At 37.6% G+C, this 24911-nt stretch overlaps 1 protein-coding gene across 23 annotated transcripts in view; it reads right to left on the bottom strand.

The window, feature by feature from the left end:
- The window catches only part of SORBS2 (sorbin and SH3 domain containing 2), a 248101-nt gene that overhangs the window by 154865 nt on the left and 68325 nt on the right, over positions 1-24911 (bottom strand). The window contains exon 3 of one of the 23 annotated variants that reach the window (XM_060183700.1): positions 4919-4974. The exons of the other annotated variants lie outside the window; for them this stretch is intronic. The gene's annotated coding sequence lies outside the window, so the exon portion shown is untranslated. The remainder of the gene's footprint in view (positions 1-4918; positions 4975-24911) is intronic. 23 annotated transcript variants of the gene reach the window in all.

Genomic DNA, 24911 nt, shown 5'->3' with positions numbered 1-24911 from the left:
AATTCATGGGAATATTTCTTTATCTCCTGCTCCTCTGTATTTTTATGTGGTAAAGAATAACTTCTGCTGGTATCAAACAATAAAACTTTTCTTAGGTATTAAGTTGATAAGATTTAAATCTGTGTACTTTTAAAAACAAAGGAAACCTGGCCTTTTATTGACATTCTACTCATCTTTCTCTGGATCAGCTGAATAAATCACTCTCCTTGAGGACTCTTCTCTGAAGATCATATAAAGGATTTTCTGAATTTTCATTATAAGTAAAAGGAAGAACTGTGTGCCTAGAGCTTTCTTTGCCTGCCTCATCTGTGTGAAATTGATATGGGGAGACTATTCCTCCCTGATCATCCTGTAAATTGATGACTTCAGTTCTATAGGCACTTGAATTGTGAATACTCTGTGGGTAAGTTAATTTTAGGAAACAACACAATTTTCAGATCTGTAGTGTTTTTTTTTTAAATCTGTGAAATAGCATGGGTAATGCAGAATTTTAGTTTTCTTGGAAGGTGCTTCATTAATTTTTCCATTTTTCTTCTTGTCTTATGACTCACATTGCAGATGGCTCTGACTAATTTTAGAAAGATCATGATGTACATTTTGGAATAAATAGCATGATATTTAATGTACAGTATAACATACATTTTTTTCAGGGAGCTAAAAAATGCAACATTTGACATAGGAGAATTTTGGACTTTATCACTAGGAAATAAAATTTTAATATTCTACCATTGGGGCATGCTGCAATTTACTGTAAGACTCCCCCTATGCTGCTAATAAATTTACACTTTCAGAGACTACTTAGTGATATGGAAAAATGTTCTGGACAAAATGAGATAAAAATTCAAGATGCAAATCAATACAGACAAGATAAATACATTTTTTAAAGTGTCATTATGAGAACTGTGGAGATAATATAATGGTTAAGCCATAAGGTTTTCATAGTAGAAGCATCAAAGGTATCAGGTTTAATTCCCAGAACCACCATAAGTCAGAGTTGAACAGTACTCTAGTCTCTCTCTCTCTCTCTCTAAGTAGCTTTCTTTCTGTATCTCTTTTTCACCAAAAAAAAAAAGGAAATACTTCAAAGTTAATTAAAAAATCACTAGGAATTTTAACAAATCTGAAAATATCCAGAATATTCTTCTTCTTCTTCTTTTTTTTTTTTTTTTTCTGTTTCAAGGGCCAATTAAATTTTTGCAAAACTCACTCCCTTCTCTCTTGCATGAGCCATTCTTTTTCCCACTCACAACGACACTGGCAGGACAACTGAGAAACTTTACTAAGTTGTGTTTTCGTACCTAGGGAGATTCAAAAATAAAGCCAGATATACACTGTACAAATGACAAATGGAAAGTGATGATGCAGCATTTCTGACAGGAAGTTTTTGAAGGGATTGCTGCAGTCTCTCCAAGAAAGCTCATAGATTCCTCACATGAACTCTGCCTTTGGGAGGAGGTGCGTAGTCAGTAGTCAATTTGTACTGGGTTATCCCAAAGCCAGAACTTGAAAATATCTCAGCTCAAAATCCTGCCTCAGAAGCCAGTGAGTTACAGATATCCAGGCTTTCATTGTCCCTCTAACTTGGGGCTACACCTCCCCCTTTTACCCACACTTATCTTACCTGTCTACTGGCAGAGATGAACAGGTACCAGCCATCCTGTTTCCTGGAGGGGTTTTACCCTGACCCAGCTGCAGCTCAGTATACAGCTCGGATGCCACTGTTTCTGATAAAATGTTATACTGAACTTTTAAAAACTGATGCTATCTTCTTACTGAGTCTTCTTCCTACAGAGACTACAAAACAGGTGGTTTTCTTCTATTTGGGAATGAATGACTCATACCATTTGCTATTTTGCTTTGTTTCCTCAGGGTTAAGCATTTCACGAAAAAAAAAAGAAAACAAATTCAATCCTAGTGCTTAATTTAAATCGTTTTCTTCATCTATGATACATAGAGCTGTCTTCAGTACAGATATTTATCTGGGCAGCTTCAAATACTCTGCTTCTAATGCTGCCCACCTAGGATAAGAGGAGGTAGAAACTAGAACAGAACATTCCTCCCAATGGAAAACAGCTCAGAAGGTTAATGCAAGTGAGGACTTTCAATTGGCTTTGTGTATAGCATAATGCAAAAAATAACCACCACACAAATCACTTGCTCTTTTATCTACTTATTAAAATATTTATAAACAGCCTTTGCCCTGTCATACCTAACTAAGCCTCTTGGTACATGTTTTTTGGAAGGTCTTTCGCTGTCCCTACACAAAGTCTGATGCTACAATCTAGCACTAACTTTCAGAAAGTGAACTCTCTTATTCTTCCTCTATTGCTTTCTATTTACACAATCAAGACCAGTGTGCACAGGAAGGACTACAATTATCATACAGATTGTTGCTGTAGATAATTGTTGCTGTAATAAATTATCCTATCTTGAAAGATATGCACATTTAAAACTTGATTTACAACTGAGGAAGCCCAAACTTTCTTTTTCCAAGTAATAAGTCTGCAGAAAATGTCAAGTTCAATAGTGATTGGTGACTTTATAAATTGTTTATGTGGAAATAAATAACTCGAGGTAATGTAGCTCTTGAAAGTCAGAAGAACAATAAAGGGAACACATTAAATTTCAAGAAATCTCACCTTAGGAGAAAATGTTGTGTGTGGTTAGGAAAGACATCAAAGTGTGACAAAAAAAGATATTAAAGATCTACTGTAAGGATTATCATTGTACTTAGGAAAAAGCAAGTTGTAGGTTAGAAATTCAGATAGCTATTTTCCAGATGACTATTCAGGAAGATCAAAGTGCTGTATTGATAGTTAGGAGTGATTAGTCACCTTGTGTTTTGATCTCACTCTGAGATCAAATGTCCTGGACAAGGGGCTCAGTCCTGCTAATGACACAAGAGGGCATGGTTGGCTGACCTTGTTCCCTGAAGAGTGGGGGGTCAGTTCCATGGGTATGGAAGGGGGAGAGTGTTGAGACTGGGGTCTGCAGGGTGTATTTTGAGCTCATGATAACTATTGAAGAACTGCTTCTTGCTTAGAGATGACCTAATGTGCTAATGGTGTCTATTGTGGGGATAAATTGTGTCCTCAAAAAAGATAGGCTGAAGTTTTAATCCCCAGTACCTGTGAAAGTGACTTTTTGTGGAAATGAGGTCTCTGCAGATATAATCAAGAAGATGTCATACTGGATTAATTTGGACCCTAAATCTAATGACTGGTGTCCTTAATAAGAAGAGAGAGAACTGAAGACAGACAGAGATAATAAAAGAAAGAACACTATGTGACAATGAAGGCAGAGGTTGGGGCAATAGTGTGCTAAGCCCAGGAATGTTGAGGATTTCTGGCAACCATCAGAAGCTGGAAGTGTGGCCTTGCTGACATTTTTATTCTGGACTTTTGTCCTTCAGAACTGTGAGACAATTTATTTCCTTTGTCTTAAGCCACCTTGTTTGTAATGTGAAGCTTAGGAAACTAATGCAATGACTAAAATATGTCCTATAGACTTCTATTTATTTGTGATATAAAGGCTGAAAGGATTTTTCCTGAGGGGAAGATGAGCTAAGAAAATTTATCTTCTTGGAGGTGGATTTAGATAGATGGTTTCCACATAAATTAAATGAGCAACGTATGGTTCTGGGAAAAAAATATATATATAGTGCTTGGTCATGGTGATTTTCAAAAAAGAGACTTGAGAAGCTTGAGAATTAGCAGATGAGATGGGTCCACTACTCTGAAGCAGCAGGCAATGACAACTGGAAATGGGGAACTTGCTGAACTAGACTTCTGGAGCCTAATCAGGCCATCTGGAGAACCACGGAAAATTCAACATGCATGGTTTAAAGAATTTAAAAGTTCTACTTTTGGCCAAGGAAAGAAGAGTTCATCAGGTAAAGCAAAGAGCTAGCATGAATAAGGGCCTAAGCTTGATTTCAGCATTGCATACTTAAGAGTGGTGCTATGGTCTCTCATAGTGGTGCTATGGTCTCTCTCAGTAAATAAGCAAACAATTCATGAATAAATTAATATATCTCCACTATCCAGTGTGTGGTGGTGGCAGTGATAGAACCTTTTCTGTACTCCCTTGAAGTTTCCATGATTCTGCAGGAGGCACAACCTCAAGTGAGAAGGGGCCATGTGAAAATGACTGAGTAGCTGCAAGAAGGAAGAAATTTTGGGACAAGATTATTATATCTGAGGCTCCAAAGACCCAGGTTCAATCCCCCATACTATCAGAAACCACAGTTGAGCAGTGCTCTGGTTAAAAAAAAAAGGGGGGGGGATTAGGCAAGGTCATGGTGCTCCTGGTTAACTGCACACATTATAATGTGCAAGGACCCAGGTTCAAGCCCCTGGGCCCCACCTGCAGGGGGAAGACTTCATGAGTAGTGAAGCAGGGCTGCAGGTGTTTCTCTGTCTCTTTCTCTATCTCCCCTTCTCCTCTCAATTTCTCTCTGTCTCTATCCAATAATAAATCAATAAGAATATTAAAAATATTGGGGGGACAGTAGTAGGGCTGGCTCCATTTTCTCACCAACTTCCTTTGATCTCCAAGAAAACATTTAATTGTGAAGTAAGGCATAGTAAAGAATTCTAAAAGAATAACTGTGAGAAAAGGCAGACTGCTTTCCTGTTTTCGCCTCTTCTCATTCCCTCTGGTTTCCCCAGAGGCCTCCTTTAAATCAGCTTAAGTCAAGGGAATCTATGCAGAATCTCAAGACAGAAATTCTGCTGGGGCCATAGAAATGAATGTCAAGGAAAGGTCAGAGAGTATACTCATGTTCTTTGGTGTTTATACATATATTTTTTCCTTAGCTTAACTGAGAACCCCTCGGGCTAAAAGAGATGCATTGATCCCCTCTTCTCTGTGTCTGTCCCAAGCCCAGGCAGCTACAGGTCCCATAAGTACAGCGTACCTTCTGAAGAAATGCACCCAGATCAGAATGGTATATGAGTCTGTCCTATTCTGGCTCTAGAAGAGAAATGTCACAATAAATATGTGGGTGGAATATGCTCCACATTCACAAAACATCCCCAAATCACAGTGAAATCAGATGGGACAAAATTTTATGATCATATTATTTTCATTTCACAATTTGATACCTTCTTATTGGGGGAAACTATGAAAAAGAAACAGTACAAATACCTGCCATAATTTTTATTTTGTCACATACTGCAATCAATTTCACATTATGAAAAAAGGTAAATCTGAGCTCTTTTACCCAGGATGGACTTGAGTGGGGTTGAAGCAGCAGGCAGTGTGGTTTTTGGAAGCTCTCTGTTCTTGTTCCTATTTTATTGAATGCTCCCTCTAATAATGGTTTTCCTATTATTGAACAACATTCTAACAGAATGGAAAGACACAGTAAGTCAATGATCATAGTAGCAGTATACTTCCCACCTGCCTTTCCCATCCCCTCTTAGTTTTTCTAGCCCTTCCCAAGTCTGCATGATGCAAGATGGGAGAGGAGGGCCTATAAAAAGGTAAAGGTAACCGATTACTTTCCAGAGTTACACTGTCAGTTTTCTACTCCACCTCAAGATAGTGCTCTACAACCCCCTTGCCCCCCACACCAAACTTTACTCAAGTCAATTCTTAAAGCAAGGAGGCCTTTTGCATCTCCCTTGTCAAAGAATCTTTGCTTGTCATCCTTCCTTTCTTTGCAACTCAATCTTAGTTGCCAGAGCTCTGCTCAGTGATTATCTACGACTTGTGACATAATGGGGCACCATAGCTTATTTGACTGTTATAAGACTCTCATGCACACTAAAAGGAGTTGAACACCTTGTCCTTTCTGAGGCAAACTGTAAAACACCTTAAGTGAGTCATTGGTATTTTTTACACAAAAGTTGAACCTTGTCACAGGAAATTTAAAAGCAGTGTGGATCAGGCAGTGTTGGGAAACAACTTGGGTGATAGTGGGGACTTGTTAGGGCCCTCAAATTGCTTCACAAGGCAGTTGTCTAATGGACCTATTTCAAGGGATGGTCCTGATTGGACAGTGAGAATCCATACAGGTTTCTGCTGATCAAGAAATCCTCTGAGAACAATAAAGATCCTATTTTGATATCCTAGGAGATTACTTTCAAATAAATCATAGTATAATATTTTCCCTTCTGGGCAGAATACTTTATTTTCAGACATCTAAACATTTGGGAGTGGAGATAGTTTCCTAATTTTTACTACAATCCTTTTCTTTACTTTCTCCTTTCTTTCTTTCTTTCTTCTTTCTTTCTTTCTTTCTTTCTTTCTTTCTTTCTTTCTTTCTTTCTTTCTTTCTTTTTTTTTTACCAAAGTACCGCTCTGGTTTTTGGTGGTGTGAGGAATTTGAACTTAGGACATCAGAGCCTCAGGCTTAAGAGTCTCTTTTCATAACCATTATGCAATCTACCCCCACCCTTTTACTACTATCTTAATGTGGTGTTTCCAACAACACAATGACACTTCTTTTTGTAGTCAACACCTTTCTTCCTTTCTTTCTTTCTTTCTTTCTTTCTTTCTTTCCCTCTTTTTTCCTTTCATTCTTCCTTTCTATTTATTTTCCTCCAGGGTTATCATTGGGGCTCAGTTAGGCATTACAAATCCACTACTCCTGAAGGCCATTTTTTTTTTTTCATCTTATTGGATAGGACAGAGAGAAATTGAGAGTGGATGGGGAGATAGAGGAAGAGAGAAATATGGACACCTGCAGACCTGCTTCATTGCTTGTGAGGCATCCTCCCTGCAGGTGGGGAGCTGGGGGCTCGAACTGGGATCCTCAAGCCTGTCCTTGTGCTTTGTGCCACATGCGCTCAACCCATTGCACCACTTCCCTACTCCCACTCATCCCAACTTTCTTGAGTGCTTGGTTACTGGAACGAAGAAGAAATTTCAGAGGAAAATATATATATATATATATATTTGTAGTTATGCTGTTATAAAAAAATCACTTCATGTAAATGTTGTTGTACGAGTTTGGGCTTGTGCTGAACTGAAAAAATAAAAAATAAAAAGTATGCTTTGTACCTTAGGAAATCATGAGATTACAACAAGTAGAAAATCAATGTTCTGGCTTAAGAGCAAAAGCTGGGGCCGGGTGGTGGTGCACCTGGTTGAGAGACATGTTGCAGTGCGAAAAGACCCGGGTTCAAGACCCTGACCCCCACCTGCAGGGGGAAAGCTTTGCAAGTGGTGAAGCAGGGCTGCAGGTGACTCTATCTCCTCCTTCCTTCTCAATTTATGGCTGTTTCTATCCAATAAATAAAGATAATAAAAAAATTTTTAAAAAATAGAGCAAAAGCTAAAAAGTTCACCAATATAATGGTGGATGGAAAATAGAATTATGGTGGGGAACATAATGCAGTAAAACACAGGTGTGAATTATAAGGTTGTATACCTGAAATCTATATAATGTTACAAACCCCAGATATTTCAGATGAAAACTCTGGATATGTCACCTTCAAAAATGACACTTTCAAAAATATTTTGTACTACAGACCTTTGAAAAATAGCAGATGCAGAGAGAGGCTTTCTCTGAAGTCTCCTTTTTGGTATAATGAAAGTTCCTCTGGGAGGAACGTATTTGTCACAAATCCCTTCCTACTGAGTTTCACCAACCAGAAAGGGTTGATTTCTGTCCCAGGGAGAAAGCTAGAAGTTGAAAACATATATATATAAACTGTCACAAATTATATTTTCTTCTATTTTTCCAAAGGCCCATTCACCTAAGAGGTTTGCATCTGCTCCCTTTTTTCTCTTTGAAGATGTTACTTAAGCCTGAACTTTAGTCTACTTCAAGAAACTATTAATTTTTTCTCTGGAATTTCTGTCCTTCCCATATATACATGAAGTATAAATATGGGTGAACTTCAGCTTGTTTTGCTCTTCTTTTGTTTTAGCATAGGGGTCGCAATCAAGAGCACAAATAAAACTACTTTTTCCTTCTCACAAAAGTCTTTCCTGGTCCACAAGTGTACTGGAACTATTAAAGTGAAATAAAAAAAGAAACCTACTCCAGGAAGAATTGGGTATTCTGGAAGTTACTGAGAAGACCTTAAGACAGGACAAACAGTAGGAAGAAAAAATGTGCTTCAATAAAAAATTGAGGTTCACACTGACTAATCACATTAGTTTTTAGTGATCTGATTCACTTTCTGAACAGTCTGAATATAAGCCTTAAGATGAAATATCTTTCTCAAATGAAGCCAATGCTTGATTGACAAAGATATATATGGTGGTACACACACAGACACAGACACAGACACAGACACAGACACAGACACACACACACACACACACACACACACCTCTTTTCTTCAAGAGTCTTTTAGTCAAGAGTCACTCTAACACAATCTACTCAACCCCAAGTGCCCACAGGACCTTAGTCAAGATTCATTCATTTATGTACACCAATACTTGTCCCACACCACCAGGGAGAAATGACAGACCATCCACACAAAGACCTGCTCTTGGCTTTGACTTGTAATCAGGAACTGGTAGTTCTTAATGAGATAAATTGAAAGTTCTCCCAAAATAAAAGCCTCATCCATTTTACATAGCAATCCCACTCTCACTGGCATAACTTCTTTTATTCCCATTATTAAATTTTTTTTTTTTACTTCAAGTTAGCATGTAATGTGAAGCAAAAATAAAAACATCTGTGTTAGGGGTGGCTCTCAGTAACGTCTGCTACTCTGAGTTCCTAACCTCCTTTAGTAGAGAACTGTAACCAAGGTGAGAACTGGCAACATTCACTGGCATTGAGATGGCCCACGGTTTCTCTTCTTTCAACAATTATTTAAGTGCTTTAAAAAGCATTGCTTCTTCCACTGTTCTTCAGGGTAAGGTAGATGGAGGGGTTGATTTTCCAGTGATTGTTTTGACTTGACATTTATACGAAGAATTTCCACTTCTTTCAAGTCTCAGGTTTGGGGCTGAAAGAGGTCTGGTAGGAACAGCAGCTGCTGTCTGGGCAGTCGTGGTGGCTGCTCTCTGTTCCCAGAACTGAGGAGAGTGGGAGACTGGTAGGACAATGAACAGGATTTATCTGGAGCCAGAGGCTCCTCTTTCCTCAGTCAGTGTCAAGAATGTGTCTTCTCCTTTCAGCCTTTTTTTTTCTTCCCCTAGAATGGTTGTACTGTTTAGGGAGACTTGTGCTGGCAATACAGGTAAAACCCAAAAGGAATGAAGTTTATATAGTTTTGGATATTGAGCCTAGGGTCTCATACATGCATTCTACAGTTAAACTACAACCATAATCCAGTTTGTAAAATTTTATCGTAATAATAATTATTTTGTATGTGAGGGGAGATGAAGAGAGAGTAAGAATTTTACTTCACTGTCCACAAAGTTATTCTCTTTTTCGTTAATGGTTAATGATATTGTCTTTGAGGTTTTCATACAGTGCCATGCATAGAATCCAAGCCCTCATGCGTGTGAAGCAGTTGCTCCACCACTAAGCTGCTTACCTATCTAAAAAATGGGAGTTTTAAATTTTGTCGGGGGGAAATTGTGCAGTGGCAGTGCACAGGATTTGCATGTAAGTTCCAGTTTTTATTCCTGACACTACCAATAGCCAGAACTGAGAAGTTCTCTAAAATACACACACACACACACACACACACACACACACACACACTCAAGGATGTTGGAGAGGGATGGAATGCTAATATGTAATATGAAAGCAAATCAAAACACTGTCTTTTAAAAACAGTTGAGATAAGTCTGTCCGATCCCTAATAGTTCAAAGATCCTGATTCTGAAGCATTGGTGGGAAGCTGGGCTGCACTGGGTGCCACTAGAGCATGTCCTGGCAAGGGCACCTTGATGAGCTTTTACATTCTGGTAGAGCAAATTGACAGAATCACAGACATAAGCACAGATAAAGGAAATATCCATAAACTCAGCTTCTATGTGCTTTCTAAATATCTAGATCTCAGGCTGAGACCTAAGGTAAAATAAAAAAAATAGATCTAATAACACAGTAGTTTTCTTTCAGTAAAGAAGCCAGGGCTGGGCAGTGGGAAACCTAGTAGAGCACACAGGTTATCATCATACACAAGGACCCATGTTCAAGCCCCCAGTCCCTACTTGTAGTAGAGGAAGCTTCAAGAACAGTGAAACAGTGCTACAGGTGTCTTTCTTTCTTTCTCCCTCCCTACCTCCCTCTCGCTGTTTTAAATTTTGATTATTTATTTACTGGATAGAGATAAATAGAAATTGAGAGGGAGGGGAGTGATAGGGAGAGAGACAGAGACACACCTGCAACAATGCTACACCATTTGTGAAGTTTTCTCTCTGCAGTTGGGGACCCAGGCTTAAACCCTGGTCCTTGTGCATTGTATAAATTGAGTGCTCAATCAAGTATGCCACCACCCAGTCCTGCCCCTCCCCCTCCTTCTCTATTAGAAAACAAAGAAAGAAAAAAAATGGGATAAGTGGATTAATTCTATAGGTATGAAGACCCAGCAATAACCCTGGTAAGAAAAAAAAAAAAGGAAAGAAAGAAAGAGAGGAAGGAAGAAAGAAAGAAAAGCCTTTCCACTCTCTACTTAGCATACAGAAACAAATATCTAAGTGAGATAAAAAAAATAATAAAGTGACTTACTTGCCTGTTTAGAAGATCTATTTCTCTAACTGCTTAATAATCTCAATGCAGGTATTTCATGCAACATACTCTGGGTTAAAAAACACTAAGAAAAAAAAGTAGACTTAAAAAGAGATGATAGGGCTGGAGAAATTAGGCAGTGGTAATTAGGCAGACTTGCATGCCTGACAGTTGCATGCCTGAGGTCCCAGGGGTCTAGGTTCAGTCCCCAGCACCACCATAAGTGAGAGCTGAGCAGTACTGTTGTCTCTCTCACTTCTTAAAATAAATCATTTTAAATAAATAAATTGTAACAGTACATTTTGTGTGATTTCCATGTCTTCTTTTCCAATATCTGCCCGCACTTGTAATTAAATCAAGGCAGCCTGTTTATGTGCAGATTTTAGTAGATGCAGATACTTGCTAACCTAGAAGAACACATTTTCCACATTTAAAGTAATTCTTGTATAAATGATTGTGTTGTTAACCTCTGAGGGTCATTCAAATATTTTCTGAGAAATTGGCTGCTTTGAGTTCTTTCTTAGAATGCCATGTGTTTCATTTTTGTATAGAACAGATGACAGACCAGGCATTCCAAACAAAGTTTAGTTAATTGAACTAATAATCCCTGTCAGGAGAAGTGAAGTGATAGGAATCATAAAGCCAATCCCAACCCAGGATTTTTCCTTCTTCCATAACAGAAAAAGCAAAACACTGTGTGGTTTTTGCTACTGGGCAAGTTTAGAAATATTTTTTAGGTTTCTGCTTTGCCAAAGTGTTTTGTAAAAAACTATTTTCTTTCTAATTCATGCCAAAAATGTTACCCTTTACATATTTTTTTCCATATCTGGCTGCATGACTAAGACTTTTTCTTTTCCAAGAATAAATTATATTTCTGGGATATAAAAATGCCACTAGTTCTATCAGATTAAACATTTCTTTATATAGAAAAGGCATTTGAAATATTCTGTCAGAGTATCTAAGGGAGTATCCTTACTCACTGTGATTTTGTTAAATTAATTTCGGTTATACATTTGGTCTTTGAATTTTTGTGATTATCAGTGGAATACTCAGGCCCATCTAATGTAACACTTTCAATTTTATTGTTTCTCTCATTGTACTCCTTACAGTATTCCAATATATTTACTTGAAAACACTAAAGAAGAATTAACTTCTGTCTTTGACTAAAATCCTACTTTGGAAACAATACCAAAGGAAGGGCACCTTCTGGGTTCCATTTTCCATTTGCATAATTAACTGGAATTAGAAGGGTTCAGCTGTCAAGGTTTCAAGAACTCTAGCATTAAAAAAAGTGTGAATTTGCAAATTGACTGTCAAGCTTAATAGGAAGGGAATAATGCAACCAGAAAACTGACTTGTTTCCTTTCCTGATGTCCTATTGATTTTGCTGTCGGTAAAATACAGACATACAGAAACACTGGAAAACTGCATTTTATATGAGTTGGCTTTTATATTTTATTTTTGCTAATCAAACATTGATTACATTCACAAAATCAAAATGCTGAAAATTCTTAGACTTAAGACTATGTGACTAAACTGAAACATGCTTGAAAAAGCAGTAATAACTCTACACCTAAAAATGTGATCAATATTCCTAGAGATATAAATTGTACCACTTAGGCTCTCATAAAACCTCTAACAACGTGCTGAAATACTCTATAGGTTTGAAGGTAACACTGGGAAACTTAAAATATTCTTACATGCCACTGACAGGAAATCATGAGAGCTACTGTAAGCAAAAATGATTCTATGTTGATAAATAATGTTATTGCTAGTTAGCTGGGTTTTTTTTTATTTTTTAAAGCTCTCTCAGAAGGTTTGTGTATGTTTTTAGGACAGAAGGACTTACAGCTCTTCAGAAATGGTTTCCTCTGTATTTCCTGGTTTGAAAATCTTTATCACTCATAAAAATTGAAAAGTATAAGCTTATATTTGGAGAGCACGTAACAATGGAGACACACAAACATTTTCAAAGAGCACATTATAGCTTAACTCTTAAATGTCACAAAATTGCAGAATCAATCAAAATTCTCTGAGATGAGAAATAATACGAGAAACTGGAGGAAGCAGCAAATTATTCTGTTCATCTTCAACCCACTTATGACCATCCATAAATCATCAGAGATAAAATTTTCATCCCTATCCCATCTTATTATCATGTGGTCCTTTCCCTCTTATAGGTGGTAAACAAGCTATATTTTTAAAATAACAGATCTCAAAACACTTACATTTTCTGGAAATGAGTCTCCCATGGTAAAGGTTAAAACCCAACAGTGAGGCAGCTTCCTACAGACAGCAAATCAGCACTGTGATGCACCCAAGCCAGAAATAATAACCTTCATTTGCCTCAACTGGTTTAGTATCAGTGCTATAAAAAATAGATGATGGAAAACCAGAACCCCTGACAGAAATACAAGTCTGCTCTCTGTGGCTTCTTTAGGACTGGAACAAAGCAAAGTGGTAGTCTCGTTTCTACACTCAACCTGGGCTTTGCCTACACTGCCCAGCAGATCCACCTGCACAGTGCATCCTTAGGGCACTGTGTTGTGGACAAAACATAGTTCAATTACATAATTAACAGAGAGCTAAACATTTGCATTCCTGTTCTAAGTTTGCTGGCACAGAAAAAATTGGCCTCCAGAATATCACTGTGGAATGGATAGCTCAAATTATTGATGATGCTTGGACTTTCCTCTTGACTTTTGCAAAGAGGTTCATTTCTAACACAAGACTATCTGGGACCTTGGCATAAGGAAAGCTGGGATTTAGTGAAATAAAGACTTGATGGTCACCCAGTTGGTGCAACTGCTTGGAATGATGGTGAGAGGCCAAAATGCAAAATAAGCCAGATTTAACGGCATTTATTGGCTATTTGGCTTAAAAATGAAGAAAAAAAATATACAGAGAAAGTCTAACTAAAATTTGCAGAATTAAAGCCTGTAGTTTGTGTCTGAGATCTGTGTGAAAATGTCTATGAATGTAAGAATGTATAATTTTACAGACAAACTTTAAAGTAGTAATCCTTTGAAACCTTTAATATTGTGTAAAAGAGAGTAAGAGGATTCAAGGCAAAAAACAGTACAAGAAAGAAATGTATGAAAAAACAACTTGCACTTTTCCAAATTTATCACCATTTTTTTCCCTCCAGGGTCATCACTGGGGCTTAATGCCTGCACTATGAATCCACTGCTCCTGGAGGTTATCTTTTTCCATTTTGTTGCTATTGATGTTATTGTTATTGTTGTTGTTGTCATTGCTGCTGTTGTTGAATAGGACAGAGAGAAATCGAGACGGGGGGAGGGTGGAGAGGGGGAGAGAAAGATAGATACCTAGATACCTGCATACCTGCCTCATAACTTGTGAAGCAACCCCTCCCTTCAGGTGGGGAGTAGGGGATTGAACCTTAAGCCAGTCCTTGGGTCATGCCATGTGTATTTAACCCACTGTGCTACCACCTGCCCCCATCATCACTTTTCAACTGGACTTCAAGCTGGAGACCAACTTCTTCCTTACCCCTTGCTTTTGTGTCACTGATTGGATACTGTGCTAGCCTCTATACAAAGTCAAATAAAAATACATGTTTGTTCTTGTTGTCTGCTTTGTTTTGGGCACATTAAGTTGGACTAACCTAGCCACAAATCATATACTGGCTAGTTTATAAGAGCACGCTTGGTCTTTGAGGTAATTATTATGATGTTCATCACCTCCTACCACACCCATCTTCTACTTGATTCCGGTCTGCATCATATCATCTTTTTCCCCTACACTTTGGAACTATCTTGTTGGTTATAGTTCAAAGTCATAGGCCAATCTTGGCTCTTCTATTTGCCTTTCTCTGAAATTGGGGTACTTTCTCCCTTGCATTACTATTTATTTAACTTGCCCTGCTGGTTTAGTTTTCTCACTTTGGGGGAGGGCCTATACTATTTTTTCTCTTTTTATTAATTTAGTAATTTAATATAATTTAAAAAATTATAAGATTTCAAGGGTTTAATTCCACACTTATCTATGGTATGGTTTTGGGCTTGGAGTCCAAATGACACTGGGTAACCTTAAATTTCAAGCCTGTTGCCTGGCGCTTAAGAGTTACTCCCTTTCCTAAAGCAAACAGTGAGCAACAATTCCAGTGATTCGAACACAGGCAATACCTTTACACAATAGTAAACATTGCTGTTGGGAAAAGCCTGTCTGGCCATAGATCTTGTTTCAGCCATCAATTGACCATTTTACCTTGAGTCTAAGAACATGGGAATTGCAATATTACCTAACTGGTAGGTTCTTTCTTTGGCTTACTCATTTGTTCATCCCTTCACTGGATATTTATTGAATACCTACAAACTTTCAAGCAACAAGGATCCAGAGTAAGTCCAGAACAGATATGATGAATTCATGCCTTCATGGAGTTATATTCCAATGCAGTTTATCTTGAGGATTGATGTGAACAATCCACTCACACTGTACTTTGACAGAGTACTATAAATGCTGGAATATCATAATTTCAAAAATAACAGTTAAATATTTTAAATGTGTGAGAAAAATAAACTTTTAGCAAAGCTTTAACTTGATCAGGACTTTGGTGATAGGTGTCATGTGGAACTATATATTGTAATTTTATAAACAAGAATAAATAAATTAATAAATAGAAATAAAGCCCTCCAACAAGGAGGGGGGAGAAATATAATGATTTATCTCTTGTAGAGGAAAGGAAAACACTAAACAGAAATATTAGCAAATGGGGGGCCGGGAGATAGCACAGTGGGTTAAGCACACATAGTGCCAAGCACAAGGACCAGCATAAGGAATATTAGTAAATAAGTATATCTGTTCAAACTGTACTTTAATTCTGACTCACTACTCTTCTGCCTTCTCTTCTACTTCATTTTACTTTGTGTTATTCCATCTCCCAAATTTGTTTCCTTAAAGTCAACGTGGTTAGATGCTACAATAATTACATGGTCAGAATATGACCATGTGAATGTTGATGTTTTTCAAAAACCATGTAGTCTACTGTGTAAGCTATTGCATTTCTGTAGGGTATGGAAGTGCAGTTGCTTTACGCAGCCTTTTCCAGCTTTCCCAAGAATAAATGCTAGGTACTGAGCCAGTATTCTGTGTCACTCCATCAATGTATTACTCTTATGTAAATATACTCTCTTATTTTAATTGCAATAGACAAGCAATTTTTGTTTTTTGGTTTTCTTTAGCTGGTATATTTTGTTTTAAAGCATATGCTTTGGTGTTATTATTATTATTGAATTTTTCATTATCTTTTTTATTTATTGAAGGACAATAAAATACAATAGTTTGTACATGTGTAACATTTCTCAGTTTTCCCCATAGCAATTCAAACCCCTCTAGGCCCTCCTCTGACATCATGTTTCAGGACCTAAACCCTCCTCCATCCCCAGAGTCTTTTACTTTGGTGCAGTATCAATTCCAGTCCAAATTCTGTTTAGTGTTTTCCCTTCTTATCTTGTTTTTCAACTTCTGTCTATGAGTGAGATCATCCCATATTCATCCTATTTCTGACTTATTTATCATGATTCCTTCAATCTCCATTCCAGATGAGCTGAAGAAGGTGAATTCACCATTTTTAATAGCTGAGTAGTATTCCACTGTGTATAAAGACCATCTATTATTATTGTTGTTATTATTATTATTGTTATTATTATTTCTTTTACCAAAGCATAGTTCATCTCTGGCTTATGGTGATGTGGGGAATTGAACCTAGGCCTTTGGAGCCTCAGGCATGAAAATCTCTTTGCATAACCATTATGCTATTTCTCCAACCATTAAATATGTTTATACTTTCCTTTATGCCTCTCTTATCTCTCCCTCAAGTTTGAAGATGTTCACCCTGGTGCTGAAAATTATACATTAGGGAAGTCTATTTCATTCATCTCTTGGGTTACTATTTAGTCCTTGAAAAGTGGGACCGTGCCAGCTATCACAAGTATGTTTCCCTTGTCATATTTTCTCTATCTTCACTTATAAGCAAAACCTTGACTATATCTTTTCTATAGTGTAAACTGTGAAGAAGTCAGCAGAGAGAGAAATCACAAGAAGGAATAACAAAATGACAGAAGACAGGGAAAGAACTGCAAGCAGCTTTTCATCAGGGTCACCTTTAAGCAAGATTTACGAGACAGAATGTTTTCTCTACACTTAAGTGGTTTGGAAGATTATAGAGAGATGGTTCCCGAGTGATATAAGTCAAACTGCTATTTGTTCTGAAAAGTCTTCCAGTGACATCACCTATGTGTTTAGACTTGTTTTTCAGGAATGTGATGGATTTCTATAGCTCCACATGATCTGCTCTATCAGATTAGATTACGTATGTGGTAAAGAAGGCTATAGCAATAAATTGGGGCCAACTATCACAAGTGACATATTCATTAATTCACCTAGGGATTAACTTGTGGTTAGGAAAGGTTTAAAATGTATTCCTGTGTGGGGTTGGGTTCTGTAGGAAAAGATTTCTATGTGAAGAGAGGAGACATTATTCCCACTACCCCGCCCCCACAGCAAGACCATTCCCCGTGCTAGTGAGAGCCTACAGGCTTTGAGCCATTGTCAAGACGTATAGTTCCGCGACTGATAATTTGAATTTAGTTACAAATATTTGCACATGATCTTAAAAAGGACTTCTATGGTCTGACTAAAAAGGACTGGAAGGTGCTAGCTCATTGGCAGTATGCTGAGAGACACTTGACGTCATCTAGCAAAAGCCCCTCTGGCCGAGTAGGCACTCTGTTCTCTCTCAGGGACAATCAGAGTTGCCATGACTATGCCATTGCTGGTCCTCACCTTGATCCTAGACAGATAAGTGAAGCTCATGGATGATCAGAGAATCATCTGAGGGACATGTGCACATTTAAGGCTGAAGAGGTAAAAAAAAAAATTGTGGCCTTTACCACCTTGGGACAAGGAATGCTTATAATTTTTCTTTTTTTTCCAAGACCTATAACTAAACTTGATTGTATCTGAAATACATTTTGTGAATTCCGGGATAGTCTACCTTAAAGTAGAGATGACTTTCTCAGTGTCACCATGAAAATTGGGAAATCACATTTAGCCAAACATTATCCAGACATATGGCCTTGACCTCACCAGTCAGTAAGTGAATCATGGTCAGGGTCACAGTATGCATGAAGTGGGGTTTCAGTTTAGGGCATGCCTCATTTTCAGAACCGTACTCATCTAAATATATACCCTGAGTAAGTTCAGTAGGCTTAGCATTTTACCTATGGCCAGCTTTGATTTATGCGATTTGATTTTGAAAATATGTTCTGAGCTTATTGTGTACCAATTTTATCCCTCCACATTGATATCTGTTTCTGGGATTTGATGTATGGTGAGATGGGAAGAAGAACTCAGAAACTGTCTAAAATTTGTACAGAGCCCCCTCATGAACACAGAAGTAATCTTCATAGCAAATGCAGGCTATGAAGGGGATCCTATGGGCAATCTTAAGGATTTATCACAGATGGTGAGAGAAGATGTTTCAGGGGATTTTGTATCTGTAATTTTAACATTAGTGACATACAAATGATTTTCTAACCACTTTAAAATAGTTTCCCCACTCTCTTTTCAGCCACCAGGTTCCAGATGCCAGCAGGATGCCGGCCAGGCTTCCCTGGACTGAAGACCCCACCAATGTGTCCTGGAGCTCCGATTCCTCAGAGACTCGCCCTACTAGGGAAAGAGAGAGGCAGACTGGGAGTATGGACCGACCAGTCAATGCCCATGTTCAGCGGGGAAGTAATTACAGAAGCCAGACCTTCCACCTTCTGCAACCCACAATGACCCTGGGCCCATGCTCCCAGAGGGATAGAGAATGGGAAAGCTATTGGGGAGGGGATGGGATATGGAGATTGGGTGGCGGGAATTGTGTGGAGTTGTACCCCCCATCCTATGATTTTGTTAATGTCTCCTTTCTTAAATAATAATAAAATAAAATAAAATAAAAATAGTTTTCCCAATCTGATTAGATTTTGTTAGTGAACTTATACATTGATTTTTCTTTCTGTAATCCCAGTAATTCACTAGAAAATTATAACTAAGTCTGGCTTATTATTAGAGCCAGTTCACATCTGAACTTTGGCAACTATAGGATTTCCCTGGACTGCTTCTAGAACCTAATTTATTGATGAACTCCTGTGTACTGCAGTAAGAATTTGGTTCTGCTTACATTTGGTAAAGCTTGTTTCCTTTTTTCCTTCCTTCCTCTCTCTCTCTTGTTGTCCTCTTATTTCTTCACTATTACTATTACTATTAATTTATTTATTGTCACCAGGGTTATTGCTGCGGCTTAGTGCCTACACAATAAATCTGCAGCTCACAGTAGCCATTCCCCACACCCTTTTATTTTGTCTAATAAGACAGAGAGGAAAAAACTGTTCCTACCATGAGAGGAGGTAAGACATAAGGGATGCAAGGATAATCAGCCTGAGTTACTGCTACAAATCCAGTGAGGATTGGGACTGGCCAGAGTGTCACGTTCAGTCACAAGCAGGTTTGGTAACATCACCAAACCAAGAGCAAGTAGTTCTTAGGAATCACCCCTGTCCTTTGGTACCTCTGGAAACAGCAGTCTGTCAGAGATTTAATTGCTTTAAACTTTCTGCCTTTCTGATCTACTAAGGTTCAGACTGGGGGGAAAGATATAGAATCCCTCCTGGTGTATTTAGCAACAAGAAAAAAAAAAGGAAAGAGAAAAAATGAGAGAGAAATGGGGAAGAAGTGAGGAAGGGATAAAAAGAAAAAGGAAGGAAGACTGAAAGAGAACATTTTGTTTTCTCCTGAAATCTTAATGAGATTGGAGATCAGAAAGTACACAGCAATTAATCAGTAAAATGCAACATTCACTCCTGTCCATAATAGTTCAGAATTACAGGGACAGAAGTGTTAAGTTGTTTAACCACAGAGTATATGTACTTCAGAATTTGTAGAATTATAGGAAAGGAAGTTGTAAAGTTAAATTAATCTACTGTATATAGTAACACACGAGGAAATAATTCCAGAGATAAAGCAGTTTATTTATTTTTTTGTTTGTTTTGTCATCATCTGGGATTCACTGCTCTGGGCTTTTTCAGATAGAGACAGGAACTAGGGAAAACCACTATAGCACTGAAGCTTTCCTAGTGGCAGTAGGGAGCAGGACCAATGACAAACAGGCACCCTTCCAGGTGAGCTATCACATAGGCCAGGGCAAAAAGAGTTCTTAGTGCAATCCCTCCAAAAAGAAAAGAAAAATTATAATCACAAAATTGTATACTCATTAAAATGGCTATAAGCTATAACAAAATTAGAAATATTCTTTGGAGATAGTTTTTCCCTTGCTGCCCTGTCTATAAACACTGGGTGAGTTGGATGCTTAGTGTATTCATTGAGGGAAACAGTGAACTATTCAAATGCGATAAATTATTACATATAGAACACTTCAAGGGATTGAAAATTACAGTTACAGCCCACAAAGTTTAAGTCTTGTTTAGGGAGAACAGAAATACCATAGGGTAAATCCATGATGTTGGGATGAACATGGGCTCAAACAAATCATTGAGAAATTACTATGACTTAAATTAATCACTAAAAGAGTGCTATTGACTCTACCACCTAGATTTGGAACGAAAATGAATTCCATGAGCTTTGCAGTTAAGAGTGAAGTAGAGATCTGGGTAAACAATGAACTAGTTGGAAAAAGTGTGGGTATCTTGGTCAGGTTGGATGTATGTAGTGCTGAGAATCAATGGGAGAAACAATGGCAAAACCAGGAATAAATGACTGAGAAAAATTAGGTGAACTGAAGTTTGGTAATCAGCTTTGACATTTTTTGTAAACTGGGAGGCAAAGGAGCAAGAAACAGGCATCCTTAGTAAAGCCCATCTTTGATCAAACTTGAAGATGATGAATTGACGTTTTGGAAAAGCAGGAGGGACAGTTGTCTGGATGTCATCAGAGGATGGTGGAGGTGCTCTGTATGCAGTAGGTACATATTGATCACAACAGAGACTCTCTCTCTCTCTCTCTCTCTCTCTCTGTGTGTGTGTGTGTGTGCATCTGACTGTTAATTCACAGATATGCCTGTCTGAGAGTTAATACAGAGAGAAAGGAAACCAAGGAAAAACACGCAATATTCCACAGCAAAAGCCAGCACACAGGCAAAAATGGGATAACAAGTCCAAGATGCTTTGAAGGATCTTTATTTCAGATAGTTTCTAAAAGCAAAGAAAATTATTTTCACATTAAGGTGAACTTTAGGGATGTTACAGTATCTAAGGCAGTGGCTTCATTATATTTGGCAAAGATGATTTTCTTTCTTAAGGAACATTTGGCAAAGCAGAAACATTTCTGATGATCAAACTTGGAGTTTGGAAGGGAGGATGCTAACTTGTATTTAGTTAATAGAGGATAGTAATTCTACCTAATATACCACAGTATGCAGGAGAACCTTTCCAACAAAAAATTATCTGCACCAAAACGATAGTAGTAATAAGGTTGAGCAACTTAATATAGAGTATGCCTGTGAAAATAGGATAGTTATTTAAACATAAACATGACAGTTGGAGAAATGATTCTGTGGATAGAGAACATGACTTGTATGCCTGAGGCCTCAGGTTCATTCCTGCCACTACAAATGTTCTAGGCTCTTACTCTCTGGTGAAATAAATCTTAAACAATGAAGTACTTGTTTTTATAAAAAAAATTAAAACTAACTCAGTTTTAAAGTAGTATACTAAGTTGACACATACTAACACTGTGTATTCAACATGAGTTTAAACAATTATTATTAATTATAATTTTAATATATATACATATATATCAATTGCAAAAGACTTCTCAAAGATGATATTCATCTGCATCTCATTTTTTAATGAACTTCCATCAAAACCATGCCAAATGCAAAGGTTTGATATTCTAGACTCAGTCGTTTACAGAAAGAATTCAGATATAATGAGTAGAAAGTTGTCTTAAAGAAAAGATTGAAAGGAGTAAGAACTTAAACCCAGCTACTAGTTCTATTTTGTAGTTATCTTTCTAGCCAGTTAACAAATTCTGACCTATTTAATCATTACAAAATATGTATCTTGAAAACCCTGTAGGCCTTTTGAGGCTATTCATGGATGTTTATCAGACAAGAAAACATTGTAGCTCTACTGTTCCAATGTTTGATTTCAAATTGTCATTAACCTGTCACATTTAGAATATGAGAGAAAATACCAGCCAAATGCATAAAGCAGCTAGGAGATGAAAGACATTCCACAAAATCAGGCTTAGAACCTGTTAACACAGTTATGAGTACTTTATGGGTAGCTACAGGACATTAGCCACGAACAATTTCCACCCTAGGAAGCACACTTAGTACAGCTACTGATGCATAGTAAACATTTGATCCTAATTAGACCTAATGAATAAATTTTAATTATGTATCCATTATAGGACATTGAGTCAAAAATACAAAAAAAAAAAAAAAAGCTTGTGGGTTTGGGTATAGTACTAGAGACATTTAATAACACTACTATTTGTGACTTTTTTCATAAATCATCTGATAAAGAATTGTCTGGAAGTTTCTTAAAAGGCTATGGTTAAAAAACCCAGGAATATTATAAAGTGCATTCAGATTCCAAACAAAGCACTTTGATATAAGAAATCTTAAATTTCTTTTAAAATTATTTTAATCTATTGAGAAGGTCAAGGCAAAATATGCTATCAAAAATTTGAATCTATCAATTTTTAATTGAGGTAATTATTTGTGATTGAACAGGTTCAAGTTTACTTAAAGACAATTTATAAATTATTTTCCTATCCAAAAAAGCAAACATTAAACATGAATGTCTTGTGTATGTTTTAGCTTTAGTATCTTTTTTCTCTTAGAGGGCAAAAATATTTAACATCATCCAATAGATACACTTTTAATTTAAATACTTTCCTCCCTTCTTCCCTCCCTTCCTCCTTCCCTTTCTCCCTTCCTTCCTTCCTTCCTTCCTTCCTTCCTTCCTTCCTTCCTTCCTTCCTTCCTTCCTTCTTTCCTTCCTTCCTTCTTCCACGATTATCGCTGGGGCTCAGTACCAGCACTATAAATCCACTGCATCAGGAGGCCATCTTCCTTTCCTTTCCTTTCCTTTCCTTTCCTTTCCTTTCCTTTCCTTTCCTTTCCTTTCCTTTCCTTTCCTTTCCTTTCCTTTCCTTTCCTTCCCTTCCCTTCCCCCTGCCCCCTTCCCTTTTCTTCCATCCATCCTTCCTTCCTTCCTTCCTTCCTTCCTTCCTTCCTTCCTTCCTTCCTTCCTTCCTTCCTTCCTTCCTTCCTTTCCACTTTTTCTTACTTTATTTGGATGGGACATATAGAAATTGAGAGGGGAGGGGAAGGAGAGGGAGAGAGAAAGACCCTGGAGATCTGCTTCACCTCTTATGAAGCTTCCCTGCTGGAGGTGGGGAACCATGTGTTCAAACAAAATCCTTCTTCAGGTCTTTGCATATGCATGTTTAACCCAGTGTGCCACCTCCTGGCCCCACTATGATTTTTTTTTTCTATAGTTTTAAATTGTGGCATCATTGGATCTGAGGTTTTAAAATTACTCACCTATACTTTGAAAGAAAAATATCATTGGGGCCTTTAGGGGTGCACCCAGTTGAGTCACATATTACCATAGCCAAAGACCATGCTACAAGCTCCCAGCCCCACCCACAGGGGAGAAACCTCAAAAATGTTGAAGCAGTGCTAGAAGTGTCTCTTTTTCTCTCCTTCCCACTATCCTCTCAATTCCTCTTTGTTCTGTCAAATAAAAAAAAATAGAAGACTGGGTTGTGGCTCTCCCTACTGTGTACACATATTACCAGGAGCAAGGGCCATGGTTTAAGCACCTGCTCCCCACCTGCAGGTATGTGTGTGTGTGGGGGGGGTAAGCTTCAGGAGGGGTGAAGCAATGCTTCAAGTATCTATCTCCCTTTCTCCTATGGCTCTCTCAATTTAACTTTGTCTTATCAAATAAAATAGAAAACAGAGTATTAAAATAGCTAAGTCACAAGAAAATAACAGGTACTGCAAATATAATGATACTGACATGGAAAACAGTTTTCCAGCTATAGAAAACACAACTTGAATTTGATATAAATATTTGAGTGATGCCAGCCACGTATTTACTTGCAAGAGATAGCATATTAAAATTTTCATAGAATTGGAATTAGCAAGAAATCTTTAAAGTTTGGATCAAACTATCAAACAAGTATACTAATATCTCATCAATATCACTTCAGACTAAGAAAAAAATTTTTGAGTCTTTTTCTTTTAATTATATATAAAGAAGTAGTGGTTTTTCATTCCTAACATCTCACTTGGGGGTCAGACTCTTTAATTTTTCCATCTAAATTATCCGTATCTCATACCAAGTGAAATTTATAACAAGACCAAATTTAACTTGGAGTGTCAGAAAACAGGACCAAAATAAACATCAAGACAAAGCTCCAAGTTAAAGTTTTATATTTTTACAAATGCTGTGTTTTAAAACAACTATAAAGTTGAAACAATTTAATATGAAACAAATGACGGAATCTAGGGATTTTGATGCTGTCCAGATAATTTAGTCTGCTGGTTGGCAGAACAGAGCTTAACTGAATTCTTCATTTACAATTTCCTAGAGAGATGTTCTAAAAACATCAAATAGAAGATACTCAAAGGCAGCTTTTGTCAATCAAGCCTGTGATTGTTTCTAAATTTTATGTCATCAAAAATTACTATTCACATTTGACTATCTCCATAAGATCAGGGATGGTGAAAGATCTCACTGGGCAGAACACTTGCATTGTCATATATGAGACCCAGGTTTAAACTCTGTTATACATGGGAGGTAATACGACAGCAGAGGGAACTTTGGTGTTATGTTGTCTTCTTCTATCTCTGTCTCTCTATTTAAATGAAAAAGAGTAATGCAGAGTGATGATGTCATTTACAGGCAAAGTCCTGGGTCCACCAAAAAAAAAAATTCACTGACATAGTAGCAGTTGCCATTTAAATCACTTCTCTGATATATTTACATCTCTTGACTCCCTCCCTGTTCTCCTTCTTTGGGTTCATTTCTATCTTCTGGAATATGCCATCACTATTTCGGTTAGTTTTTCTTTCATCTTCTGACCTTTCAATCTTAAGAGTGTCCCAGGACTCCAGCCACTCATGGACAATCTGTCTCCTCTTGTCACCTCCTCCATCTCCACTCTGTACCAAGACATCATCCTTTCGTATGACTGCTATCTTAGCTTTCCAAATCATTTCCCAGTGTTCACCTTTCTCTCTCTCTCTTTCTTTCTCTCCCCTCCCCCCTTCTCTCTC

The sequence above is a fragment of the Erinaceus europaeus genome, chromosome 2, assembly GCF_950295315.1.
Source record: "Erinaceus europaeus chromosome 2, mEriEur2.1, whole genome shotgun sequence".
Taxonomy (NCBI): Eukaryota; Metazoa; Chordata; class Mammalia; order Eulipotyphla; family Erinaceidae; genus Erinaceus; species Erinaceus europaeus.
Note: the sequence above shows the minus strand (reverse complement) of the source record. Positions and strands in the feature narration are given on the sequence as shown.